This window comes from Apostichopus japonicus, chromosome 2 (genome assembly GCF_037975245.1).
Source record: "Apostichopus japonicus isolate 1M-3 chromosome 2, ASM3797524v1, whole genome shotgun sequence".
Lineage (NCBI taxonomy): Eukaryota > Metazoa > Echinodermata > Holothuroidea > Aspidochirotida > Stichopodidae > Apostichopus > Apostichopus japonicus.
Window position 1 is genome coordinate 25,563,493 of NC_092562.1, and position 10,190 is coordinate 25,573,682.

At 37.9% G+C, this 10,190-nt stretch overlaps 1 protein-coding gene and 1 long non-coding RNA gene across 2 annotated transcripts in view; one reads left to right on the forward strand and one right to left on the reverse strand.

The window, feature by feature from the left end:
* Positions 1-10,190, reverse strand: part of LOC139983817 (uncharacterized) — a 120,578-nt gene that overhangs the window by 50,964 nt on the left and 59,424 nt on the right. The gene's annotated exons all lie outside the window — the stretch shown is intronic.
* On the forward strand, positions 4,264-8,261 carry LOC139984012 (uncharacterized). The gene is made up of 2 exons (XR_011798914.1): positions 4,264-6,151; positions 7,016-8,261. It is a non-coding gene; the product is annotated as an uncharacterized lncRNA (long non-coding RNA).

The window sequence follows — 10,190 nt, forward strand, 5'->3', positions numbered from 1 at the left end:
GCATGCTATGAAGATCGGCTGAAGAGGCAGAACCTTTCTTAGGAGGAATTTGCCATCGAGGAAAAGAAGTTTAAAAAATTTATTACAGAAAAAATAATGGATTTGAATGGGGCACAAAGGAAAAAGACCAATAACAACGAAGTGGGACATGCTAGAATATCTATTGAGGGGAGTGGAGGGACGGATGTTTTGTCTTCTTTTGAGATGTTTCACAACGCCACGATGGTGTGCTTTTACTTTAATTATATATACATTTGCTTTTGGGACCAGAACGTATTCTTAAATATCTTGTAAAAAACTGTTACATTCCATTCATATTTTTAATCTATATGTTCCTTTTTTCAAATTCACACTATAGGATTATTTATTTCATAACTTATCCTTCTTCAGATTCCTGCCAGTATATTTCCCCCATGCCTTTTATTTTATTTGTGTTTTTATTTCCCCTTGCCTTTTAGTTTATTTGTATTTTTATTTCCCCTTGCCTTTTATTTTATTTGTATTTCTTAAACAAGTTATCAACTTTCTCACAATGTCATGTCTTTCTCACTTATGTATTTCATAACTTATACTTCTTCAGATTCCTGCCAGCATATTTCACCTTGCTTTTTATTTTGTATTTCTAAAAGCACACTCTCAGCTAGGAAATTTTTAGAGGGCGGGCCAATTTCATATGTTTCGATGGTTCACCGTTAATCACGTGGCACGGTATTTGTAATATACTGCCAGTGTACAGTGTACCCTGTATGTAAATATACGTAATATATTAATATATACGTAATATATACGTAATATACGCACAGTTTCATGCAGTGGTAGCATAACACACGTAACACACGTAACGTGTATATTGCGGCCGCGTCGCCGCGCTGTTGAGGTGGAAGGCACAGGTTGCTTTATTGTGGGTCCCAATGCCAAAAGCAGTGAGCGACAAAACGGACATGAAATGAAAAGTGTACTTGAGCTGCATGTGCTACGTACGTGGACTGGGTCTCCAAAAACGATCTACTGGAACAGAGATCGGGGATCGACAAAATGACCAATGCTACCTTCACGGACTGGCATGGCAGATCATACGAGAAGGTAGGCAGCAAATTATGCTAACGACTAACGTTATATATTTACTATTTAGGCTACTGCATCGTTTTCCGGCCGAAGTGTTTGGTCTGCCGTAGGCTTCATTGTTATATTGTTCAATAGATCATGCTAGCTAGGCCTACTACTACGAGTACTACAAACTAAGGCAACTAATACACCGAGAGACATAGGCTAGTAGTAGTACAGTAGTAGTATAGTCAGTTTTGCGAAGTTTGGAACACTGCGAAGTTCGGACACCCCTAAGAAATACGCGATTTCACGATGAGACAACCTACAGCAAGAGCCAATTGCACGAAAAACTACGAAGCTACAGTTATTTTCTCTCCAAAATGACCCAACCATATCAAGTATAGTTTCAGGTGATTTATACCATGAGATATAGTTTTGGGGTGTTTTAAAGCTTAGGTGTCCGAACTCCGCAGTGTCCATGCTACTGCAGTGCAGGCTGCTGTACAAATTGTAGCCTAGCCTAGACCGAACATTTCATGAAGTGTTATTTATGCTTTTCTACTTATATTCGCCTACTAAGCATGATCAGTATGGAAGTGTGCGGTATCATGTGTTTGGTTTATGATTCGGTAGCTTTGCAAATATGAATAGGACTTAGCCTACATTAGTGTAATATGGATTTGGTAGGGAGATCTCCCCACAAGAAAATTAAACTCGAAAGAAATGCAACTTCTCATGAGCGGGGCAATAGCAAAAGTAGGACTACTGTGGCCTAGCTCCAGGCCCAGATTTATAAAATTATGCACCATGGAGGGCCTACCTCAAATTGGTGGTTATTCCTGTCAAGAGCATTTTTGATATGCAGTGTTCTCCGCATGTCATTTTTTTGTCCGGGTGGTAATCGCCGTCCTGTGGGTAATCGCCGTCCTGGGGGAGTGGGACACCCCCTCCCCTTTGGAAAATTTTTGCCCTCCGAAGGTGGGCTAGACGCCAAATGGTGCAATATTTGGTGCTATATTTGCCTTGCATGTATCTCCAGGAATTGGTATTTTTTAGGCAGTGTTTTAAATTTTCTCTTACGTTTGCCAAATGAAAAAAAATAAGAACACTTCAAAATTGTTGCTGAAATATGAGTAGTAATGAATAGGCCCTAAGTCCAATGAAAAATTATTCTACACTGTGCAAGGCTAACCCAACACAGCCTGTGCTTGACTGGGATAACTGCCAAGTTCAGGCATATCAACCAATTATCAGTCCCTATTAGACAGATGCACACAATGAATGAAAGAATGATAAATAGATGATCAAATAACAAATTAGTCTTTATTTATTTCAACACCAACAGGATAACAATTGCAGTGAGAAAGTTGAAAAGAAATAAAGTTTATCAACTTCATGACTTTTGAAGTTCGTAAAAACCCGTCCTTTACAACATTCACTGTATAGAGAACAAAACTCTGAAAATCAGTAGAGAAATTACCAATTGTGTACGAAAAGTAGGTTGGTACACCTTTCAAATTTTACGAAAGCTCGAGCAAAATACTTTCGAAAAATTCACGCGAAACTGGCATTTCGTGCTAAATGCAACTAATTTCATGTAAACAAGGCTCTAGTACACCCATTTATGAATTAACCATAAGACCACATCTGGTGTTGAGCGGCAGAAAAAGAAATTATTTTCTAGAATTTTCACAAAAAAAGGAAAAATTACTATCCTATCATAGTTAAGTGTATAGTAAATAGCCTAACCACTTCGTCGTTACGGATCTCACGTAACAACAAAAACACAACTTAAATTGTATTTTGCGAAGTTGACGTTCTCTACAAGGACATGGAAACAATATTTAGCATTTAGTTAATCATGCCAAGTGGCCTAAAACATGGGATTGCACGTTTTACTTTCATAAAGATGGCCATACTGTAGCTATTGAGGCCTTGATATCGTGCTATGTCTGTATGGTATAGACTGTGCCTGGTGTATCATGGGGAATAGATTGTTTTGTTCATGCGAAGGAGTCAGTTGGCTTGAGGTGTGTTTAACTTACCCTTACGGGGATATTTACCTACTTTTCTTGAACGTATAAGATAATATTTCGCATAAATTTACCGATCCTTTACTGACTGACCTAATTAATTCTAGAGTGGAGCCAAAATAGTTTACTCCATGAAAAGTTTTTTTGGAAACGTGCCAAAAATGTTAAAAAACAGGTGTTAGACAGGGGGTTGTTTTGCAAGGTACCTTGGAAAACTCGAAACACATGAAGCCAGCCTACCGTGATATTTAAGTAGGGTTAAACACTGCAGTTGTAAACTGATGTACGTATCGTGCACGCTGTTCATTGTTAGGCATTCTAGAAACGGGGCTTTGCCGAACGTAGTTTGTTTCATAATATCGACAGTTTTGTAAATCGTCGCCGCCGCGGCAGAAACAAAACATGTAGTTTCGATCAAATTCGTCACTCTTAAAGAATATGAGTGACTTTTAGAAAATGTTTGACGAGGTGCCAGTGTATTTTTTTTTTGGCCGGGCGGCCGAGTTTTTCGTCCGGGCGGTAGCTTTATGTCCGGGCGCTAGCCAGCCTTTTCAAATTTTGTCCGGGCGGCGCGCCCGGACAAAACCGGTAGTGGAGAACACGGCATATTTATTTTGTAACTGTAAGTCTAGTATGCAATGAGATACGTGAGGGACGGGCCTATACGCAATATTTACTGTTTTCATTTCCTATTCTACTTTACCAGCACAATTATAGAGTTCCTAGCAACAAATAAATTAGTCTGACAATTTGAAAATTTACTGCATATTAGCATGCATGGTCATTTTCAGTTATAGACTACTAATTTGTGTAGCCATTTCAGTTTGGCTTTTTTTTTGTCTGAGAATGGGTTCTTAAGTGGTGAAATAACCTCCAATCTGCTGAGCAACTCCAAGATGAATTAAGTTACTAAGGCATTGGGTTCTTTTACTTTTTTAAGTCTAATATGCATAGGCTAGGATATTTACTTTGCTTCACTTGTTTGTCAATCCACATAGCCACTTTAGCTGTGGATGATTCTCCACTTGCAAAAAAAAAATGTACGCATTAATTTAAAGGCTGTGGCTATTCTTACAACTAGTCATAACAATTATTTATAAACTATTCTTACGACATCGGCGAATTCATGCGCAGTAAAGTAAATAAAGCAACTGTGCATGTAGTAGGGGTAAACCTAACCCTTAACCGGAAAATATTGTTACTCCTAGTCGTAAAAATAGTACTCCTAGTCGTAAAAATAGCCACGTTAAAGCAACTGTGCATGCGTAAATGGGAATTATTGTTATGACTAGTCGTAAGAATAGCCACTTTGTAATTTAAATTCTTTTTATCCCAAATTAGAGTATGCCTATAATACTCCCAACTTGGTATAGTAACTTAAAAAAACGGTAGCGGCTTTTCCTGTAACTGTAGTGTAAAGTGATAACTGATATAACTAAGTTTTCCAAATTAATTCAAAACTCAAAAGCCTTCTCAGAAAGAAGCTACACTACTGTAGCTCTACAGGCTCCTTTGTTGAATTAGTGAAGGATAGTAGATATTGTTCACATATTTATGCATTCATAACATGATAGTTTGCTATCATCGTTGTTTAATCATAATATCAAGGACAACAAATCAATGTCACCAATAATTGTGAATGCCACCATTTTATGTTCGACAAAATTTACCACATTTAATTTAAAGGATACACCATGCATGGCACATTGACGGACACTGACGCACATATTGTAGTTGTAATAACGCACCAAATATGCGCTTCATTGGACATGACGCACCATTCCGGGGGTCGTTGAGTCCGTCTTACAATAATTGATAATTTCATCATGATATAGAAATTAAAGACATTTGCCAAAATATAACAACATCATAGGCTTCATAGCTCTACACATAATCTGATCATGCAGTTCTAAAAATTATACAAAATGAAAATGATACTACTGATTTGTGAGAGAACTAGAATGGTCACCCATTATATACCATATCATGTTTCTATAGTATCTTTTAAACACTTCATTGTTTAGGGCACTCCTGTAGAATATTCCGTAATTTTTAGTCTTGGAAATAAGCAAAGCCTAGCTATATTTTTGAAAGCAATTATGCATCCCTGAACATGATGAAATTTGGTGACATATTAGTGTATGAGCAAGCCTACTGGGACATTGCCATTGTAACATCAAAACGTTATGACATTTAGTGTATGTAAGGTATTAGTAGATGAGTTATAATACTGCAGGTGTATACTACTGTACTAACATAGAAATAAGAAATATAATAGAAACTGTTGCACATCACTAGTTTAGGTTTGCACTATATTAGTAAATGGACCATTCTTGAATACTTGCAGAGTTGACACCATACATACTGTAAATCATAAAGCAGATGTGATGAATTTATGCTGCCAATAGCAAAGTTCTGTATTAACTAGTAGTGTAATTACTGTTCTGTGTTTGCAAACTTGATTTGAAGTTTTGACTATTTAGTGAAGGGCAAAATGTGGTATTCAGTAATTTATGTTGGAAGTTATATAATTCACTATGTCAGGGATTTGCTCACACTGGGCAGCTACTGTACGCCCAGCAGTTCTCAATGCCGCCCCGCACAAACAGTATTTAAACTTTTTCGCCCAGCACTTTTTGATGATAATTTAATAAGTTTTACCATAACCAAAATCTGGGAGAATATATGGCACAGAATAGGAATATAGCACCACCTAAGCATACTTCATGTGCAAAATTTGTCCATTTGGGGGGGGCCGGGGGGTACCCCACCCATGAAATCCCTCTCCCAGGGTGTGGATCACACTACCGCCCAATCTGCCTGGCACTCAAATATTCATGAGCACTTCCCTGCTATGTGTACAGTATGCATTCTGATATATTATTAACTTTGCACATCCCGGTATTATTTGTCTTTTTCAGTTGAAGGTGTGTGCCCAATTAAGAAACTCGAGAGGTTGGTATCCAAACTGATGAACCAGAAAAGATAACACTAGTTCCTCAACGAAAGGCCATGCCCAACAGAGGCTGATGCAGCAATGCACTCCAGCAGCTATACCCCAGTGGAGACTGGTAATTTTTTGATGTACATACTGTAACCATTCCATGCTGTAAATAAGTCTACATTTTAACTAGGTCTGCAGTCTACTACTGTAGGACTGTATATGACTAACCAGATTTAGGACATTGGACACATTTATTAATTTATTGTATTATGCTATATTAATGACATAGACATGTAGTGCTAAATATGGTGCTAATACAGCCACTGGAGGTCTGTAAATGTGAGGGACCCAAAAATGTTCAAACCCCACAAGTTAATGATAACAGTACCTGTAGTATTTTTCCTTATCTCTGAAAAATAAAGACATTTACCAATCTTGTAGAATGTGCTACCTACCTGTCTGAAGCAGTTTGTGTTCAAAAATTGCACATTTATTCTTTTCTCTTTATGTTTTCTTTTTATGTTTCATGATGATGTGGCATCATTTGTACATACAGTACAGTACTTGCACTGCTTAAAGATAGTTACTCTTAACTGCCTATACTGTAGTTGTCATCTGATCAGGTTGTCATGTGCATATAGTTTCATATCAGCAAAGACATTGACATTTTTGGCAAATTTTGAGTGTGAGCTATATTTCTAGTTTAACGTGTTAGGGGCATCATTAAGGGGTCTACTTTCACCCAGATTTGAACAATACTTTTTAGTTATTACAATGAGTGCAAGTTACAATCTCAGTGAATAAACAAACATAACATTTATGCTGGCTCCAACCCAGTTACCTTGGCTATGAGCCTGAATGTCTCTTTTGCAATTAAAATCAAATAAATCATATCTTGGAAAATCATTTGAACAGGTATATCTTTCTGATACTTCTGTCCTCACACAGTGACATAAGTATGTCTTTTTTCCATTTTCATTTCACATTACAGATGTACAGAACATCCTTTAGAGGAACAGTACAGCACAGCATAGCGTTATGGCATGATGGATGTTTTGCAAGCAGATATACTGTAAGGGTTGGAACTGGAAGTATTTGTGTTGGATTGTTTCATTAATAAATGTTTGCTTCTCTACTTTACGTAAGATGATTGTCATATTTCTTGTTCTCCAGTGAAAGCTATGGATTTGCATAGTGAACGTTGTTAACATGGATACGGACAATTTTGAAATAGCTGATGTCAAAGCAGTTTCTCAGCTTATTTAAATACCATACATCAAGGACACAAGAGTGGACAATGGGAGTAACAAGTATCCAGAATGTAGATATCACAAGGCTTCAAGACAATTGAACAAACTGTACCATAACAGACAACAACAAACATTGTGACTCAGTAAAATGAAGTTACTAAGCTAGTGCAATGTATCATAAGAATTTATCTTCTCCATGGTGTCAAACATTGATTGTTGCATTCAGTGTGTTATGTATCCTTCTCCTTTCTGTAGTATTTAGCATTGATTTGCATGTTCATTCATAGTGTAAGTAAACTACATAATTGATGTCATCAAAGTTACAACTGTGTCATATTAAATAAGTAAATGATTGAAATATTGGTTTCACTACATACTTGATTGTACACTATTTGGCTTTCCATGATAGCAATATCTGATCTTTTTAATTACTGTAGCCTGTTCAGTCATACCAGTAGTTCTAATGTGACATTGATCTTGGGTTATTTATTGTTGGTACAGAATAACTTGTCTTTATTTTGTATTGTGTGAGATCACTTTAACATAACATATATTATGATGTCATAGAGTGTTGAAGAGGTACTCTAACTTGCAGCTAGTAGTGATAAAACAGTTCATTCAGTGCTCTCATGATAACCCCAGTGGGGCCCAGTGGCAGATGGAGATAGTGGCAGATGGAGATGTTTGAAATGCAGGGGACATTATAGGGTCTTTTGAAGTTTTGGCAAAAGTTCTTTTGCATGTAAAGCTGCTATACTTATCATGGAGAAGTTCCACAATGGAGGCATGGCGTCTCCTAGCCTTATTTGGGTATATGTCCTTGCATTCCGTATTTGGAACACTGCCCTACTATTGTTTGTATTGCTTATTCTAAAGTTAGGTAAGTCAGTATTGTAACATGTTTTTATTTTTAACACATTGATTGCATCTGTACAGTTCTTACATTGAGTTCAACTATATACAATAACCATGAGCAGGGAAAACTTACCACTATCTCACTTGCATTTCTTAATGTTCAAGTGACCATATTCATACTTTAACCAAAGCATTTCTTCCATATTAAATAGTGTTTATCCAGAGTAGGTTACAGGATATTTTCAAGGTGGGCTATGTAGTATTGTCCCCAATTTAGCATGCTATAATTGCTAGAATATTTAATATATTCCTAGAGGTCTTTACTTTCCAAATTGTTCTAAGGCATTCTAATTGAAAGCATAAGATGCCTGAATGTCCCAGTGAGGTAAATTTCCTGGAAGGTGGTAATAAAACCAGTTTCAAAACTTTGACCAAAGGTAACCATATTTGAATATCTGGTTTATTTGGGGCCAATACAGCATACTCTGGTCGAGAGTTGGCGTGGAAGCCACCATATGTTTGTATTAATGCAGTAAAATGTAGTAAAGGCAGCTGGAGGAGTCCAGTTTACCCCTGTGCCGAAGGTCATGAATTCATCTTTTAGGTTTTTTGGAGAACACTTTAACCTTCCCAACCACAGAGCTCCCAACTGACCCACAATTCGCGGGTTGGACCCGCATTCTAACACCCAAAGCCCCTGACCCGCGCAAGCATCCCAAAAACCTGCATTGTAATTGACAAGTATACATAAAAAAATTGCATCAAATTTGGACTTAGCAACCATCATTTCTTTAGCATTTAGCATAATAGAGTATAAAACCTCCTTTACATCATCATTTGAACCTCAAATTAGGCTATATTTCATTTCATTGGGGCGAGCAGCGAACATTTTCATGCCACGGGCAAGAATGAATTATCACCTACTACTCAATTTATTGATGTTACACACAAAAAAATGCATATTTCTCAGAAAATTGTGGGTGACAAAAGCCTTTCTAGGTGCCACCATTTTACATGTAGGCATCACCAGGATTCCAAAAAAAAATAAAAAGGGGAGGGAGACACCCCCCATATACCCCTCCCCCAGGACGGCAATTCGTGGCATGGACCAGCATTTGCCTTCTCAAGAGTTGGGAGCTATGCGACCATACCATTAACGACATGTCTCTATAGGCCAAGGGGATTGAATCCTTAGGTAGCCGTCCTGAGCTAGTGCGAATCAGCAGAGAGAGGTTGTGGATGCTACGCCTTTGCACCATTCAACCTCATGGGCTCAACATTCAGGAAGGACATGATTAACTTTTCTTCATTCCCCCCCCCCTTCTCCCCTTGCCCCCTCCCCCATTACTCCAAGTTTTCTCATAGCTTTTTCCACCCCTTTTTTTCTCCACACTTTTCTGTCGTTGTCCTTCTCCAGTTTATTCCCTACCCCTTCCCTTAATCCTCTCTTTGTCCCTCCACTGTTTATCTCCTACCTATCCTCTTCCCCTGTTGGTTTTTATCTTTCCTTCTTCTCTCCATCCCTTGTCTACTAATCCCCTTACATCTATCTCTTTGTGTTCACCATGCTCATTAACCTGTCTGTATTATGTGCGTGTTTTTTCTACACAGGCTCTCTAGTGGATAAGCTGTTTGCTCACTGTTTTATTTATTTTGAACTCAAGTATTGAAGAACGTTAGGCCAGAAGCAAGTCGTTTCGTCAAATAACAGTACATAAGCAGCACACATTCAGTCACATGTTTATAGAGAATTACACGACGAAACTATTCGCATTTTATTTCTTCAGCAATTTGCCCAACAAAAATCGGCAGCACGAAATCATACGGGCCCATATGACTTTCCATAACAACTACCTGCTGCTACGAGCTGGTATAGCGTTTTCCCAGCAGTACAATATGCACTGTTCCATATAGCAAATCGAAAAATTGTGTAACTCGAATAGCACACAGTACAATTACACAGTGTGCCTATAGGTTACGCAACACTGAGAGGCAGATTAGAATCTCGGAAATCTGATACCTTCGCGGTAACGGTACCCATTTGCGTATGCTGTTTATAGC